This window comes from Orycteropus afer, unplaced genomic scaffold (genome assembly GCF_000298275.1).
Source record: "Orycteropus afer afer isolate SDZICR_OR568_19922 unplaced genomic scaffold, OryAfe1.0 scaffold00128, whole genome shotgun sequence".
Lineage (NCBI taxonomy): Eukaryota > Metazoa > Chordata > Mammalia > Tubulidentata > Orycteropodidae > Orycteropus > Orycteropus afer.
Window position 1 is genome coordinate 7,160,252 of NW_006921715.1, and position 17,537 is coordinate 7,177,788.

The following is a 17,537-nucleotide window of genomic DNA, read 5'->3' on the forward strand; positions in this document are numbered from 1 at the left end:
TCTTCCGCAATCTGCTCCGAAATGCCCGCAGTTTTCAATTTTTTGCAGACTACTTCTTTGAGAGTATTTTTGGTCCTTTCAACACCGTGAGCTCCATTTTTTCCCATCTTGTGCTTATGATTTCAGAGTCTCGTCTTTATGGGTCCATTTTCATTGTCTTCTGTTTGATGGCCTTGATGTTAGGGTTTCCTTGATGGTGTGTTTTGTTACTTTTTTGGCTAGAGGTTGGGCCTGGCAATGAACTTATAAGAACAACTTGAGCCCTGGGATGACAGTGTGGATGTCCTGGGTGGTGAATGCGGTTCAGTGGTCACCTACTAACCAAAAGGTTGGTGGTGCAACCTTTCTGAGATGCCTCAGAAGACAGGCCTGGTGACTTGCTTCTGAAAGATCAGAGTCTTAGAAACTGACGCTGAGGCCGGAAGGACACAGGGAAACGGTGAGCACAGGGAGGAGGAGGCAGGAGAGCTGTTGCACTGTGGGAATTATAATCAGTTCCCAAAACAAAGTGTGTATGAACTGTTGAATGGAAAACGAATCTGCTTTGTAAAATTTCACCCAAATCACATTCAAAAAAAGAACAAAGGACTTGAATACACATTTCACCAAAGAAAATATAATCCAATGGCCACCAAACATGTGAGAAAATGCCCCAAGTCATTAGCCCTCAGAGATGCAAACTTAAACCCCATGAGATGCCTTTTCACTCCTCATGGAATGGAGTGCTGGTGGCACCGTGGTATAAGTAATGGCTACTAATCAAAGAGTTAGTAGTTCGAACCCACCAGCTGCTCCAAGGAAGAAAGATGAGGCAGTCTGTTTCTGTAAAGATTTGCCTCCTTGGAAACCCAACGGGGTTGCTATGAGTTGGAATTGACTCAATGGCAGTGGGTTTGGTTTCTGGTTTAAGATACACACACACACACACACACACGTCATCTGGCGAAGCACAGTTGTGCTCTGCATTGATGGGGGGCCGTGAGTCAGAATTGATTCAGTGGAAGAAAGTTGGATGGTAGTACCTTCCATTAGAGAAGATGTTGGTTTGCTTGTTCCTGGTGCCCACTGGGTCACCGCCAGACTGATGGTACTTTCGTCCCAGTTGAAGGATTGTAATTTCCTGGAGCACTGGGGTCTGTCACCAGCTGCCAGCTGCAGTCCCCTGTCACCCTGAGGGTGGGGTGTTGTTAGAGGCCTCCCTCTCTGGGCTTTGCTTCTGCTGTCCCCAGAGTTGTGTCATAAACATTCAAACAATCTGATCTCCTCACTCCCATGGCGTGACTCGGCAGCATGGCTGATGTAGGGTGGTCAACGGAACATCACTGACCGAGCGCCGAGAAGAGGTGGCTGTGATCGGCGCCCGTGGGCCACGCCAGCCGCTGTAGCTTTCCTCACCCGCTGTCCCGAGTAGCCAGTCAGGGGAGCAGCCACCAAGTCCTTCAGGAAAGCACTTCTGAGCCCCGGCTCCCCTGCTGGGGCCTGGCCTTCTCTGAGGGCTGGGCTGTGATCTGATTTGCTCTTTTATGCCTTAAAGAAGTAAGAAAACAAAACATGTTTGCATCCAACTTTTTCTAGTTGTCTTCGGTTCAGGGGTTGGTTCTAATTTCCTGCCTGCTGTTACTGGAAGAAATGCCCCCCCAGGTGCTGTTATAAACGTATCACGTGGTCATTGTGAGAGAAAACCAGAAATACCAAACAGGAAAGAGGAATCTGTACCCCCCCTACTGTATCCGATGGGAACCCTGCTGACATCTGGGGGGATTTTCCTCCGGTCTTCTTCCTCTTGGTTTCAGTGTGTTGAACACATACATTAAATCAATTAATTTATTTGTTTTTATTGGGCTTTAGGGGCAAGTTTACAGGTTGGTTTTACATTGAACATTGGGTTTCACTCCCCATTTACCATCCCCAGCCCTAACCCAGTCTCCTCCCTCCCTGCCCAGGGCCCCCCAGTGCCCCTCACAGTCATGCACTCCTGTGTGTCCTGCATTTCCTCCGTGTGAATGGTGCCCCTCTGGGGCCCTGTGGTTGATTGCTCCAAGGGATGCATCTCCACAGAGTATGTGGGGGCATCACCATGGTTGAGTGGTCTGCGTGTACTTGTTGATTTGTACGACAGACCCTCGATCACCTCAACCGTTTCTTCATGTACAATGCAGTGACCCTGATGGCACTCTTGAAGCTGTCCCACCTTCTTGTTCTTTTCCAAATCATCCCGCTGCCATTAGCATAAACTCAAAGTCCCCAAACAGCTACTGCCCCTCCCCTCCCTCCCACCCTGGTGACTTTGCTTTCATTACATCAGCTTATTCCCCGTGAGCTCATCCAGTGTCTGCCCTGTTGTAACTGAGTTACTTGAAGGTTCACCCATGTGGCGGCATGTATCAGGACCACCTACCTCTGATGGCTGACTGGGATTGCATTGTGTGGGGACTGCAGTGTGTTCATCTATGTACCTGTTGATGGACATTATTATTTTAATGCGTACCCTGGCTTTAGCCTGTGCTAGGAACAGAAAGGGGCCGCATGGCGAGGACAGAGCAGAGGACAGACAAGCCAAGGGGACAGACAGCAGGCTGGTCCGGCTCTGACCTTCAAAGCTTCCAGCCTTTCTGAGTCTCTGTTCACCTCTGCTTCCTCAGGAAGTGGACTCCTTCGGAGGGGGGCTTCCAGGCTACAATGGCCCCTGGAGCAGGTCGGGAAGAAGTGGGGGGTGAGGACACGAGCCCTCAGCTGCAGAGAAAATGCCAATTTCTTGTTGTAAACCCAGCCGTGGGACCGGCCAGCTGTTGGCCTCTTTGGAATCTGGGTTTCTAAGGAGCTGGAGCCCCATAAATGCCAGAGAGTGTGTGCTCGGAGGTGGGGTCGGGAGATGTGTGTCGAGGGGTGCATTCCTGCCTGGCGTCCAGCAGTCCAGCCCCTGTCCGTGCACGTGATTAGTGCTCATGGACCCTGGGTATCTGCCCAGGCCCAAAATAGCCCCGCAGCCCCATGTGGCACCATGTGGCCCCACCCACTGTTCCCCTGTGAGCTGTGGCAGGTGGAGGAGCCCGGGGCTGGGAGGGGGCCTGGGCGGTGGGGTGGGGGCGTGTGCTGCTGGGCTCTGCTGAGATAGGGCCTCCCACCGGCCCTGAGTGGGGAGACCCCTTCTTGACAGGGAGTGTGGAGGTAAGCAGAACTGGAGGGGAGGCTGGGGTCTGCCTCAGTCTCCTGGTGCTGCCTTCACAAACCTCCGCAGAGGAGGGCTTTAAAGAGAAGGTCCCCTGCTCTCAGCCCTCCAGGCTGAAGTGTGGGTTCGGGGCCTGGGCTCTGGGGCAGGGCCTTCCTGGTCAGCAGCGCGGGGTGTTTCTTGGTGTCCTTTGGTTTGTGTAGGTGGCCACCCACCAGCCACTCCTCGGAAGGAAGGTTGGGCAATCCTACTTCCGTAGTGATACTGCCTCGGAAACCCAAGGAGGGGTCGCTATGAGTCAGGGCCGGCTCGAGGGCAAATAACAACAACAACAACAACACAGGTGGCCACGGGTGGCTCTGCCTTCCCGTTTGAGACCCTGTTTCTGTCCTTCTTTATCAGACACCACTCGGGGTGACATTGGGACCCTACTCTGGGTCACCCTTGTAGGGTGGCATGCAGGTCCAGAGCCTGGCAGGGGGCACTGCAGACCCTGCCCCAGCCTGCAGATGGTGTTTCAACTCCTGGGATGTGGCTTCAGGTGACCTTCTTCCTACCAACGAAGATGGAGGACACAGAGCGGGAAACTAAGACCAAACTCACCTGCAAGTGGCCCCAGCCTGGCCTCCAGGGCAGCCAAGCTGAGGGCCCTCATGGGTGGCATTTTCTGAGTCCCCTGCCTAGGAGGGTGTAGCCAGCGGGCTGGTAAGTCCCTGAGGTGCCCATCCCTCAGTTCCTGCATTCCTTCCCACACTCCTGGGCTCATGGGCAGCAGCCTTGATGCCAGGCAGCTCGCCCAGGCTCCAGCACAGGCGCCCCGGGCCCTGGCAGCCTGTAGGCCTTCCACGAGGACCCTGCTCTCAGGAGGAGGGAGACAGAGCCAGAGACAGGCCAGGGGCCCAAGGGTATTTGGCACAGCGTCTGCCCATGAGCCTGACTGTCCCGACCGAGTGGCTGTGGGCCACCCTCGTAGCCCTGGTCCACAGCTTAGTCCCTGGCTCCGTCCTTCCACGTTTGGGGTTTGGCAGGGTCAGTGTGTCGAGTTCCCAGCCACGGAGGGGGTGCTGCTTGCTGGAAGAATGACTGGATGAGAGGAAGCATCACATTTCATGAAAGAAACTGAGGCTGGGCAGTCAGGAAGGAGGGTGTCTGGGCTCCTGGCCAGGCCTTCCCAGAGGCCCCTGTAGCTACGTTTCACATAGGGCGCCCCATACATCAATGAGCAGGCATAGGGTGAGGGGCCCATCTCTCACTGACACTGGGACAGGCTCAGCAGAGACCGGTGCAGAATTGGAACGTGGATCATGTGCACCATGTGTGGGAGGGAAGAAGCTTGTTCAGTTCGTGGACATGTGTCAATGCCCGGCAGGACCTCGTGTCCCAGGGGTGGAGACCGTCAACACATGGCACAGGCCCACTGGCTCACGAGCCTCCCGGGCCTGACCGCAGGCCGTGTCTGGGACAGCCAGCTGACTGGAACGAGTCCTAACCCAGGGAATGCTGGGTGCACAGCCACATCAGCAGAGTGGCTACCCCGCCCAGAAAGCAGACAGAGACCCCAAGAGCATGGCTGTGCCCACCTCTCCGTTGGGGCCCAGGTTGCAGGGGCTCTCTGCAAAGGCTGTGTTCCTCACCTGTTCCCAGCTGGGGTCGAGGTGCACAGAGGCTGGGCCCAGCGAAGGCCTGCCAGTACTCTACAGTGGACACTGGTCATGGCCCTGGGTGGTCAGGCCTCAGGTGCTCTGACCAGGGAGTCAGAAGCCTGTGTCAGCACCTGTGGGGACTGCTGGTGCTCTCCGGCTGGGCAGAATGCATGTGTGTGTGTGTGCACACATGTGCCCATGCCCACATGTGTACACATGTGTGCCTGTATGTGCACATCTCCATGTCTATGTATGTGTATGTCTGGATATGTACACACGTGCACATGAGGCCATATGTATACACACGCATGTGTATGTGCCCATGTGCGTACAAGTGCATTATGTGTACCTGTACATATGAAGCACATGCATGTGCATGCATGTGTACCCGTGCATCAGTGTGCCCATTTGTGCACATGTGCACATATGTGCATGCATGTGTGAACTTGTATGTGTATCTGCATGTGAGTAGATGTGCACGTATGTGTGCTTGCATGTGTAAAAGTTCATGTGTGTACATGTATCTGTGTGCATGCATGTATGTGGATCCCTCTGTGTTGCATGCGTATATATGCGTTCATAGTGTCCATGGGAACTCTGATAGAATAGTGCCTAAGGCATTTGACTGCTAACCAGAAGGCTGGTGGTTCAAACCCACCAGCCACTCCTTGGAAGGAAGATTGGGCAATCTACTTCTGTAGTGATACCACTTCAGAAACCCAAGGAGGGGTCGCTATGAGTTGGGTCCGACTAGATGGCAGTATTTTTTTACAGTGTCCATGCATGTATCTGTGTATTTATAGACATGTCTACACACATGTGTTATATACACACACGCTGCATGTATGCACTGTGGATACATCTGTGTCCATATATATATGCATCCATACACATGTGCTCATATGTGTGGCTCATGGGGGGCAGGCGTCTAGGATTCTGGGTCTCTGCAGAACGCAAATTTGGGGTCAGGACCTGTGCCGATGTGAACCCAGAGGCAGGAAGCCCTGCAGAGCCTTAAGGGCCAGGGGGGTGCCTCACCCCAGGAGGACCCTCATCTTGGCTACCTCCTACTTCCCTCTCCAGAGGGCCTGGGCCTGGGGCTCCCAGCCCTGTGCTGGGGCCCAACCTGCAGTGGGGGGGGGAGCTGGTCTGGAGGTGGCACGAGGAGCTTTGGGGGTGCTGGGGATGTGGCTCCTGGTGCTAGGTCCTGCCGGAGAGGGGCTGAGCCAGCCTTGCGGTCACCCCAGCCGAGGGGATGGCTCCAGGAGTGGGGCGATGCCAGCAGAGTGGCGGGCGGGAGGCCTTCGAGAGGTATGTGCTGTGCTTGTGGCGTGCAGGCGACCACGTCCTGGGACAGAGGCCCCAGGAATGTTGGGGTAGTGGTCCTGCCGGGCAGTGTCTGTGGGCTCACCACGCCCCCTCCCACCCGCCTCCTAACAAGGTTCCGAGTGAGAGGGAGGGGAGTCACAGCAGCCTGATTTGCAGGTAATTTGTTCTTTTGTGGAAGCGCTGCAGCTCTTAAAAGCCCTGGCAAATGCCTTCAAGGCAGTATGTCATCCCCACTCGTTAGCCCTGATCCTTCTCGGGCTGCATCAGTGGGACCGCCAGCGACGGCTGGCAATTTGAACGGCTGAAATCTGCCCTGCAGACGCAGGCCAAGTGCAGCCAGCCCGTGAAGTGTGCCTGACAAGGGGTCCATGAGGCCAGGGCTGGGGTGCACCCTGCCCCACGGTTGGGGGGCTACCCTAGAGCCCAGCCACTGGGAGGAGAGGCTGGGGAGTCCCGATCCCCACTGTCCCATGTCGTGGGGAGACCAGGGCTCTGCTGGCCATTCCCTTGGGGAAGTCCCTCTGCCAATGAGCCCCCCAGGTGGGGCAGCGACCTTTGTTCGGGGCCAGCACATCATGGGGCAGCAGAGGCGTTCTGCTCCGAATGAGGATAGCTCCCTGGTGGCTGCCCAGGCCTGCTGCCAGCTCCTCACTCCGGGAGCCTTGAACCCAGCAGCCATCCATGTCCAGGTAGGACCAGGAGGCCTGGGCTCCCTGGGGGCTGGTGGCAACAGCAGATCTGTGGAGGCCAGGAGCTGGGTGTCAACCTCCCTGTGATGGAGCAGGTGGGAGCCAGTGTGTCCTCAGATGCCAAGGCCCTGCCGGAGGCCAAGAGCATCTGGGGGCAGGGCCCTGACCAAGACTGCCTCCTTGCTCTTCTCTCCGTGTAACCATTGGGACCCCTATGAAGAGTTCCCCGGCAGGGTGGAGGGTGCAGGGACGAGGGTCTGGGCTGTTAGGGGCCTCCTGTGGTCAGGAAGCAGATGCGCAGGGCTCCCCTACACGATGGAGAGCATTCCCGAGCCCAAGCGTCCAGTGTGAGGCAGGCACGGAGGATGGTGTGTGTGGCAGGGTCAGTGGGACTTGGGGGCTGCAATATTCGGAGGGCAGTGCAGGAAGGACTGAGGCTGGGGCACAGGAGAAGGTGGTGTGAGGGCAAGGGTGGAAAGTGGTGTCTTCAGACTTGGTGCTGGCCCCCAACCTGGGCAGCTAGAGTGGGGGTCTGGCCAGAAGACAAGGAGGGCAGAGCTGACCTCTGAGGGCTCTGTCTGGTGGGGGCGGCGGAGGGGGACAGGGTCAGTGTGCAGTGGGGAGGGCAGGAGTGCTGTGGGGGGGAAGGGGAGGGTTGGGCAGAAGGCCTTGTCAGAGGGGTCTAAGGGGATCTGCTCTGGGCCTTGCTTTGGTGTCATGGACTGAACTATGTCCCCCAGAGTTCTGTAGGATCCTAACCTGTGCCTGTGATAGTCACCCTGTTTGGAAACAGGGTTTTGTTATGTCTTTGTCTCTGGTGCTGCTGTAATAGAAACACCACAGGTGGGTTGCTGTAAAGAACAGAAAGTCATTCCTCCACAGTTCAGGAGACCAGAAGCCCGAGTTCGGGGTGCTGGTTCTAGGGGAAGGCTCTCCCCGTCAGCTTCTGGAGCCCCAGCGTTCTTGCTCCTTGCTGAGCCCACGTGGCATCTACACCTCCTCCCCCTGCGTCTCTCTGGGTTTGTTCCTGTGACTCTCTGCTGTTGACTTCACTCGGAACTGAGTGGGTTCAGGACACGCCATACACTGACATGGCCTTATTGACACAGCAAAGAAAACTCTTGCCAAACATGGTGACGTCTGCAGGTGTGTTGTTTGTTGTCAGTGCCTTTGACTCAGTTCTGCCTCATAGTGACCCACGTACAACAGAACCCAGCACTGCCTGGTCCTGCACCAGCCCCACAATTGTTAAATTGTTACTATACTGAGCCCATCTTTGGAGCCACCGTGTTAATCCATCTCGTTGAGGGCCTTCCCCTTTTTCACTGACCCTCCACTTTACCACGCATGATGTCCTTCTCCAGAAAATGGTCCCTTCGGACAACAAGACCAAAGTAGGTGAGATAAAGTTTGGCCATTCTGGCTTCCAAGGAGTATTCTGGCTGCACTTGTTCCAAGACAGTTTTGTTCTTTCTTCTAGCAGTCCATGATACCTTCAATATTCTTCATCAACACCATCAATGGAAAAGCATCAATTCTTCTGTGGTCTTTCTTGTTCACTGCCCAGCCCTCACATGCACATGAAGTGATTGAAAGCATCGTGGCTTGGGTCAGATGCATCCTAGTCCTCAAGGTGACATCTTAGCTTTTTAACACTTTAAAGATTTGCCCTGTGCAGTATGTTGTCTGATTTCTTGACTGCTGCTTCTTCCATGGGCATTGATTGTGGATCCAAGTAAACTGAAATCCTTGACAACTTCAGCCTTTTCTCCATTTCTCATGATGTTGCTTATTGGTCCAGTTGTGAGGATTTTTTGTTTTCTTTATGTTGAGGTGTGATCCATACTGAAGACTGTAGTCTTTAACGTTCATCAGTAAGTGCTTCAAGTCATTTTCACTTTCAGCAAGCAAGGTTGTCTCATCTGCATATTGCAGGTGGTTAACAAGTCTTCCTCCAATCCTGATGCCACGTTCTTCTTCATATAGTCCAGCTTCTCGGGTTATTTGCTCAGCATACAGATTAAGTAAGTATGGTGAAAGGATACAAGTCTGACACACACCCTTCCTGATTTTAAAACGTGCAGAGTGCCCGTGTTCTGCTCTGATGTGACTGCCTCTTGGTCTGTGTACAGGTTCTGCATGGGCACCGTGAAGTGTTTGGGAATTCCCATTCTTTGCAACATTATGTATAATTTGACGATCCCCACAGTCGGATGTGTTTGCGTGTAGGGGTGATTGGATTCCAAATCCACAGATGTGGGGTTAGGGTTACAGAAGGTATTTTGGACCCAGTTCATACATTATGCCAATGAGATCACAAGGGAGTAGGGTGGGTCCTTGACCTGGTCCCCTGTGAGTGGAGCTTTATGGAGTTGTACAGACACAGACAGACAAAGGAGCTGCCGCATGATTACCGACCCAGATGCACCTCAAGCCCAGGCCCTCCAAGGATCTCTGGAAGCTTCTAGAGGCCGAAGTATCCTCACAGGGCCTTCCCCTAGAGCCACACAGACGGCTGGCCATCTGGCCTTTAAAGCACCCTCTTGTGGCCCTCTGGTCGTAGCAGCAGCAGGAGACTAAGACAGCTTATTCATTCATTCACCAGTGTTCATGGCCGCCTCTGTGAGGATCCCGCCAGTGTCTGGTGGGGGTCCTGGCTCAGGAACCTTAACCCTCCTCAAGGCCAGCTGCTGGGCTCCGAGGGCCGGTGCTGCAGACGCAGACGGAGAGCTGACAGAGCGCACCGCTCCAGCCTCCTGAGCCGGCCGGGAGGGTGGGAGGGGTGCGGCCCGCGGCCCTTTGTTCCCGGCGCCTGCCCACTGCGTCAGCCCTTTCTTCTCTCCCCTTTATCCGTGTCCACGACTGTGCATCCCCCACCTTAGCCTCGGCTCCAATTAGCATCCTGTGAAGTCTCTCCCAGTCCCTGCCCCCATTGGCAGGCGGCCCTTTGTCCCTCTGCTGCCCGCCCGCCTGTGATTAACGCAGATGCTGATGGGAGGGCTGGCGGCAGACCGCTCCTCTGGGTTCTAATTAAGTCCCCCTTGAACGGGTGGGCGGAGGGATGGCCCCAACCCTCCTGTGCTCCCTGCCAGGCCCCTGCCTGGAGCGTGCCAGTGCTGGGGCTCAAAATTCAACTCCTCCGGCCACTGGTGGGCTGACCGCCCAGCAGAACAACCATGGCTGGTGTGCAGGACCCCACTACGAGCGCCGTGCTCTGCTCCTGGCCGTGCCCCACGCTGGAGCCTCCAGAAGCAAGGCTCAGGGCCTGGGAGCGCCCCGCCCAGGTGTCATGCTGGCAGCAGGCTCACTGATGAAGAGCTGTTGCTGAGAGAGCCTGCCCCAGTGCTGGGTCCTGAGACTGCCCAGCCACCTGCATTGAGCAGGTGGGGGTCAGCGCCTGGACAGTGAGCCTTGGTGGGGATGGGTCTGCAGGGATGGGCCACCCGGAGCCCATGGGGCTCTCCCAAGTGGGAGCACTTGGTATCTGAGTGATGCCCTTCTAAAGAAGAGAGGAGGACTCAGAGACAGACAGAGGGAGAGCCCCGCAGGAAGACAGGGCTGTGAAGGACTAGCTCTGGGTTATAGAAGCCACAGACCAGGGCAGAGGTTTAGAAAGGGACAAGGGTATGCCCCCTGGTTTCAGACCCCCAGCCTCAGGCTGTGAGATGATAAATACGTTCCTAAGTGCCACTCCAAGGAGCTCTGGTAGCATAGTGGCTAAGTCACTTGCCTGCTAACCAGACGGCTGGTGGTTCAAACCCACCAGCCACTCCTCGGAAGGAAGGTTGGGCAATCCTACTTCCGTAGTGATACTGCCTCGGAAACCCAAGGAGGGGTCGCTATGAGTCGGGGCCGACTCGACGGCACATAACAACAACATAACAAGTCTCTCTTGATCGCACATAACAACAACATAACAAGTGCCACTCCCTCCTCCCAGAGCCCTGATGGCGCAGTGGTTAAATGCTTGGTTGCTAACCAAAATGGTGGGTTGAATCCACCAGCCAACCTCTGGGGAAAATAAGTGGTAGTCAGTTTGCGTAAGGATTCCAAATGACAGCCTTGGAAACCCTGTGGGCAGTTCCACTCCATCCTCTAGGGGCACTGTGGGTCGGAATGGACTCCACGGCGGTGGGTGTGGTTTGGGCTTCGCTTCCGTGAAGACTGACAGCTTTGGAGACCCTGTGGGGCAGTTCCACCCTGTCCTCTAGGGGCGCTGTGGGTGGAATGGACTCCACGGCAGTGGGTGTGGTTTTTTAGAAACCCCCACTCTGTGGGACTTGGGACTCTCACACAGGGTACTTGGGTTCCTGAGACAATTGAACCAGCCTCTCTGGATGACAGTGGCATTCTGGGCTGTCCCCTTTTCTCCCATCCAGTCTTTGCTGAGGCCACTGTGCCCCTGCGGCCCCTCCCTCTCCAGGCCCACCATGAAGCTGCCAGCACCAGTGACCCTCAGGGCCCTGCCCCACTGCCCGGTGCCCCTCAGCCCTGGGCACAGTGCTCTCTGGCTGCACCTGGTGCCCTGGGTGCACTGTGGGCCCACAGTAAGGAAGCCCTTCCCTGCCTTCCATCTCCCTGCAAGGCAGGGAGGCCCGCAGGAAAGGACAGTGTTGAGGAAAGGTGTCCAGCACCTTGGCCCAACCCTGTCTGTGTACAACTGTGAGTATGCATGTGTGCATGTGTGCATGTGGCGTGTGGAATCCCTCCTTGCACCCTAGCATCTCAACGAGATCCCATCTGTGTGGGTTTTTCTGTGTACATGCATGTGTGTGTGTGTGTGTGTGTGTGTGAGAAGAGTGTGGAATTCCTCCTTGTACCGCAACATCTTGGTGTGATCCCATCTGTGTGGGGTTGTCTTTGTACATGCATGTGTGCATGTGTGTGTGTGTGTATGTGTGTGTGAGGTGTGCAGAATTCCTCCTTGCACCCCAGCATCTTGGCATGACCTCATCTGTGTGTGTGTGCATGTGTGCCTGTGTGTGTGAGGCATGTAGAATCCCTCCTTGCACCCCTCCAGGGCCTGGCACCACGCTGGGCTGAGGGAACATACAGGAATCAGATGTGGGCCGGCCACAGAGCTGCCAGAGTCAGGGTGTGAAGCCAGGCGGGGGCCCCGGAGGGCACCGGGTAGTGCCAGGCAGGCCGGGGGCTCAGAGTCCTGGGTCCTCGGCTGTGGGGATCAGGGAGCCAGGAGGAGACACCAGCTGCCATTCCTGAGCACGCAATTTCAGACTTAATCCTGCAGTCCCTCAGGGCCGAGGAGCAGGGAACAGGAGGACGGCCCCCAGTGTGTCTGTACATCCCACTGCAGGCTTATCAGGGCTGAGCCCCTGGACCCTGGACCTGCCCCTCCAGAAAAAGCTGAAAAGCTGTGGCGTCGGACACGGTTTGTTCTGCAAGAAGTATTTGAATGCCTAGGTTTGCTGCAGTGGGGTGTGTATGTGCATGTGTGTGAGGGGTGTGTGTGTGTGTGTGTGATGAACATATCTGTGATTGGATGTGTGTATGTGGTGTATGTGTGATAGTGAGTGTGATGAGAGTATGTGTACAAGTGTGTGTACAAGTATATGTGTCCTGTCAGCAGTGGATACTGGGTTTGCTGGCAGCTCTAGGTCCTGGTGTGTGTGTGTGTGTGTGTGTTTCTGGCATCCCTGTCAGCAGTGGACAGGGGTCTGCTGGCAGCCCCAGGTCCTGGTGTCTGTGTGTGATTTTGTGTGTAAGATATGTGATGTGATGGGTGTGTGTGTGTGTGTGTGAACGTCTGGTAGCCTTGTCAGCAGTCGGCAGGGGTCTGCTGGCCCCAGGTCCCAGAAAATCTGAGCCAGGCAAGGGGACAGACTGGCCACCATTGGTGGTGCAGGTGGTAAACTGAGGCAGGAGGACAGCCTGAGACAAAGGAGCAAGTGTGACGTGATGAGTGTGTGGCTGAGCAGAGGGCACACCTGCATGTGGCGGGCTTCTCCTGGGCAAAAAGCCATCAAAACCAGCCAAAACCCGTTATGGAGGAGAGCATCCTGGGCTGAGCCCTGATCTGGCTTCTCCCAACCGCAGCATGCCACCCCAGAGACACGGGGGCCAGGACACGCCCACAGCCCTGCCAGCCCCGCCCAGCACCAGCCCCTCTGTTTACTGCTCTGAAGTATGGTGGCACAGGGTGCTGCAGGCCAGGGCCGCTGGTCTCAGTCAATCTGCTGAACTTACGCTGCTGGGAAGACAGGCCCTGGCCAGAGCTGAGTGAGGTTAATAAAAAGGTGTGAGCAGATCCGCTTCCCTCTTGTTAGCATCTCCCAAGCAGAGGTTGCTGCCGTCCCGTCTCTGACAGCTCCCTGACTGGCGGCCCAGAATCTGCTCTGCTGGTGGCTGGGCCCCAGAGAACCGGCTGGGCCAGAGAGCTGCGTAAAGGCAGGGCATCAGCACTTCCAGCCCTTTGATGTCTGTCTTCTCAAATCAAGACTGCAGCCTGGCTGAGTTTCTCTGATGTGGGTATAAGCAGCATGGGGAGAAATGCAGGGTCCTGGGATCCGAGGATACTGAGGACTCTGGGATGGGGGCTCTGAAGGGCGGGGCAGCATCAGGACATGTGACATCTCCTGAGGGAGGCAGTGGCAGGAGATAGGGTGCTGAGGGATGGTGGGGCCTCCTTGGCTACCAGGGGGCCACAGGCAACCCCAGGTGTGGAGGAAGTGCAGAGTGGGTGGCAGACCCACCTGAAGGAAGAGAATGTGTGTCAAGGAGCCTGGGTTGCAGTGCTTGTTAGGGAGAGACTATGGGGCCAGACTCCGGTGCTCTCTCCTCAGGCTTATGCTCCTAACACTTGCCTTCAATACTTGTTCACTCAGTAGATACTCTGGAGAGCCCAGGGCTATCTGCAGAGAGCCATGGAGCCCACAGTCCAGAGCTGCGCTGCCCAGGCCAGTAGGCATTAGTCACATGTAGCTATTTGGATTAAACTTAATAAAAATAAAATAAAATTTGGACTCCTGCTTCCAGTCAAAATGGAGTAATACGAGCTGTATTTACCCTCCCACCAGAAGCAAGCAAAATACGGACAAAAAAGCCAGTTCTCAAGGCATTAGACATTGGGTGATGAAGTGGGGTGATACCTGCGAGGCTGGGAACCAACAAAGTGAACCCTGTGATTTCCAGAGTTTCCTGCTGGAGAGGATTTCCAGGCCATGGGGCAGGAAGGAGAATCCAAGCAGAGCCTAGAAGACTCCCTGAGAGAGGAGATGGCTTTGAGGAGGGAGACAAGGAAGCAAGAACTTGCAGACAGAGCACTGCAGGCAGAGAGCTGCTCACAAGGAGAACTCTGGAGATTGGCAGAGGGGCCCCTGAGAATATTCTGCAGAGTGCAGATCAGTATCTCGGTGTGAGCAAACTACCAGGAGAGGGAAGAACCATTTGATAGAATCAGAAGTCAAATGCCTGGTGCTCATGCAGGGCCAGGCATTGTGCCTGCTCCCAACTGTCAGACTGGAAAGCCTTGTGATTCCCAGTCACTGGGCAGAGTACACAGAAAAGTCTTCCTTCCGTCGTGGGAATAACTAGCCCCAGACTGAGCACTGACAAAGCTCCAAAGCGGTACCTGAGGGGTTTGAAGTATTTCTAAGTGATTTAACAATCTCGTAGGAAACAATCTCGCAGCTTAGCAAAAAACACTCAGCACATAACAAGGTAAAATGCATAATGTCTGGAATGAAATAAAAAATTAAGAGGAGGCAAAGAAGCAGGAAAACCCAACCTATAATGAGGAGATAAATCATCAAAACCAATGCAGAACTGACACAGATGTTAGAATTAGCAGACAAAGACAGTAAAATTGTTATTATAACTGTATTCCATATGTTCTAAAAGTTAAATACAGACATAGAGGACATAAAAGAGACCCCAATCAGATTCCTAGAGATAAAAACTGCCATGTGGGAGAGCAAAAACATACTGAATGGCAGATTAGACAATGAGGAATTGATTTGCAGGCTTGAAGGCGTAGGCATAGAAACTGTTCAAAATGAAACACACAAAGAGAGAAAATGATCATTTAAAAATGAACAGTTTCAGTGAACTGTGGGACAACTTCAAATGGTTGAATATGAGTTTAATTGGAATATTCAAAAGAGAGGAGAGAGAGGTGAGAACAGAAAAAATGATTGAATAATCATGGACAAATTGTTTCCAGGGATGATGAAAACTATAAACCCCACAGATCCAAGAAGCTTAACAAAGCCCACATACCAATAACATGAAAAAACAAAGCAAAACAAAAATCTACACTCAGGCACGCCCCATCGAAATTGCTCAAAACTGGCAACAGTTGTAAAAGCTGTCAGGAAGAGAAAACAAACAAACGAACAAACACACATGAGTACAGAGGTGCGAGTGGGAGGACAGCTGATTTCTTGTGGGAAATTATGCCAGCCAGAAGATGGTGGAGGGACGTCTTTAAAACCAAATGAAGAGGAAAAATAAAGCCCAATCTAGGATTCCATGTCTAGCAAAGATACCTTTCAAAACAAAGGTAAAATAAAGTCCTTTTCAGACTTATGAGAGTGTGGAGAACTTGCCAGCAAGCAAATTTAATGCCGCAAGCAACGTTTCTTCAGGCAGAAGAAAAATGATACCAGACGGAGATGCAGATCTGCACAAAGGAATGAAAAGTAGTGAACTGGTGCTTTTAGAGGCAAATATCAAAGATTAATATTATTATTATTCAAATTTCTTCAAAAGATAACTGATTGTTTTAAAAAAGTAATAACAACATAGTGTGTGGTTTATGGCATAAATAAAAATAAAGTGCATGACAACAGCAGCACAAGATTCTGGGGAGGAGAAATGAACGTGCTTATACTATCCCTGAAGTTACATCATACCACTTGAAGGTAGACTGTGATAAGTTACAGACGTGTGCCGTAAACCATGGTGTGTGATATCAAGTTGATTCTGACTCGTAGTGACCTAAAGGGCAGAGCAGAGCTGTCCCATAGGGTCCCCAAGGCTGTAATGTTTATGGGAGCAGGCCACCAGGTCTTTTCTCCCACTGAGCTGCTCATGGGTTTGAACCACCAACCATTCAGTTAGCAGCCAAGTGCTTAACCATAGTGCCTCCAGGGAACGTCTGTAAACCATAAAACAACTAGCACAAAACAAAGAATTACAGCCAATTAGCTCAAAAGGAAATACAACAATCTTGCAAAAAGTACTCAATCCAAAAGAAGTTAGAAAAGGTGGAAAGCAGATGGGACAAATAAGAAATTGGGAATTTAATTGGTGTCGTGATTCAGGTACTCATACAGACTCTGGGTTTGGTTTTCCTCAATATGAGCTCTGTGACTACAGGAAATAAGGCTTTCTTTCAGGGGACCACTGTCAACTTCCAGGTCTTTTATGCAGCACTAGAGCTGTGATTCTGAAGCCCTGAGCACATCTCTTTCTTTCGTCACTTTGTCTTGTGAAAGCAGGACCAACCATTCAGCTTCCTTGTGGTCTTCATTCTGACAAAATTGGAGAAAAGCGCCCAGTATGCAATCACCTGAAGCCTAGCCTCCCACAAATATTTGAGCTGGGGGTGGTGATACTTGACTATTCCCATTGCCACCTCATACTGTGAATAGCGGTGCCCTCTTTACTACTGTAGGAAGAGTCATTAGCACCTTTAAGACTAGCCAGACATGAGAGCCATTTAGAAAACTCATCTCTACAATTTTTTCAGTCTCTAAAACCACTCTTGATACCAAATATCTCAGACTGGGTGAGAAGGGGTGTGGGAGAAAGAGAGAGAGAGAGAGAGGGAGAGAGAGAGAGAGAGAGAGAGAGAGAAATTTATCTCAAGAAAATGGCTCACATGGTTGTAAAGTCCATGGGTTAGAGGTCAGCCTGAAGGGTTCTCCTGACTCATGTAGCTGCAGGGGCTGATGAATCCAAGATTGGTTAGTAAAACGGAAGGCTGCTGGCTCAAGTAGCAAGAAGCAGAGGTCAGATGACGGGAGCCGGATGCAGGATCCAGAGCGAGCAAAAAGTAGAGAGCTTTTCCAGGACGCCCATGTATATTGGTCTATAACCCGAGAAGCTGGGCTATATGAAGAGGAATGTGGCATCAGGATCGGAGGCAGAACAATTACCCTGCGATGCACTGACGATGACTCTGCTGAGAGTGAGGAAGATTTGAAGCACACACTGATGAAGATTGAAGACTACAGTCTGCAGGATGGTTTACATCTCAATATAAAGAAAACAACAATCCTCAAAACTGGACCTATAAGCAGTATCATGATGAATGGAGAAAAGATTGAAGTGGTCAAAGACTTCACATTGCTTGGCTCTACAATTGACGCCAATGGAAGCAGCAGTCAGACATTAGACCACGTATAGCACTGGGCAAGTCAGCTGCAAAGGGCCTCTTTCAAGTGCCACTGGTGAGTCTGCACCACCAAGTTTTTGGTTAACAACTGAGTGCTTAATCATGTCCCCAAAACTCCTCACACACACGTTGAAACTACCCAAATGTATCAGTTTATTTATATCAGTGACACCTCAATAAAGTTGTTCAGTTCAATGAAATAAAAAGTCCAATCCCTCAGTTAGCAAATGGAAGAAATGACAAGATAAAAGAGCTGAACAGAAGATTTCAAAGAGCAGCTTGAGCAGACAAAGCCAATTACTATAATGAAATGTTCAAAGACCTGGAGTTAGAAAACCAAAAGGGAAGAA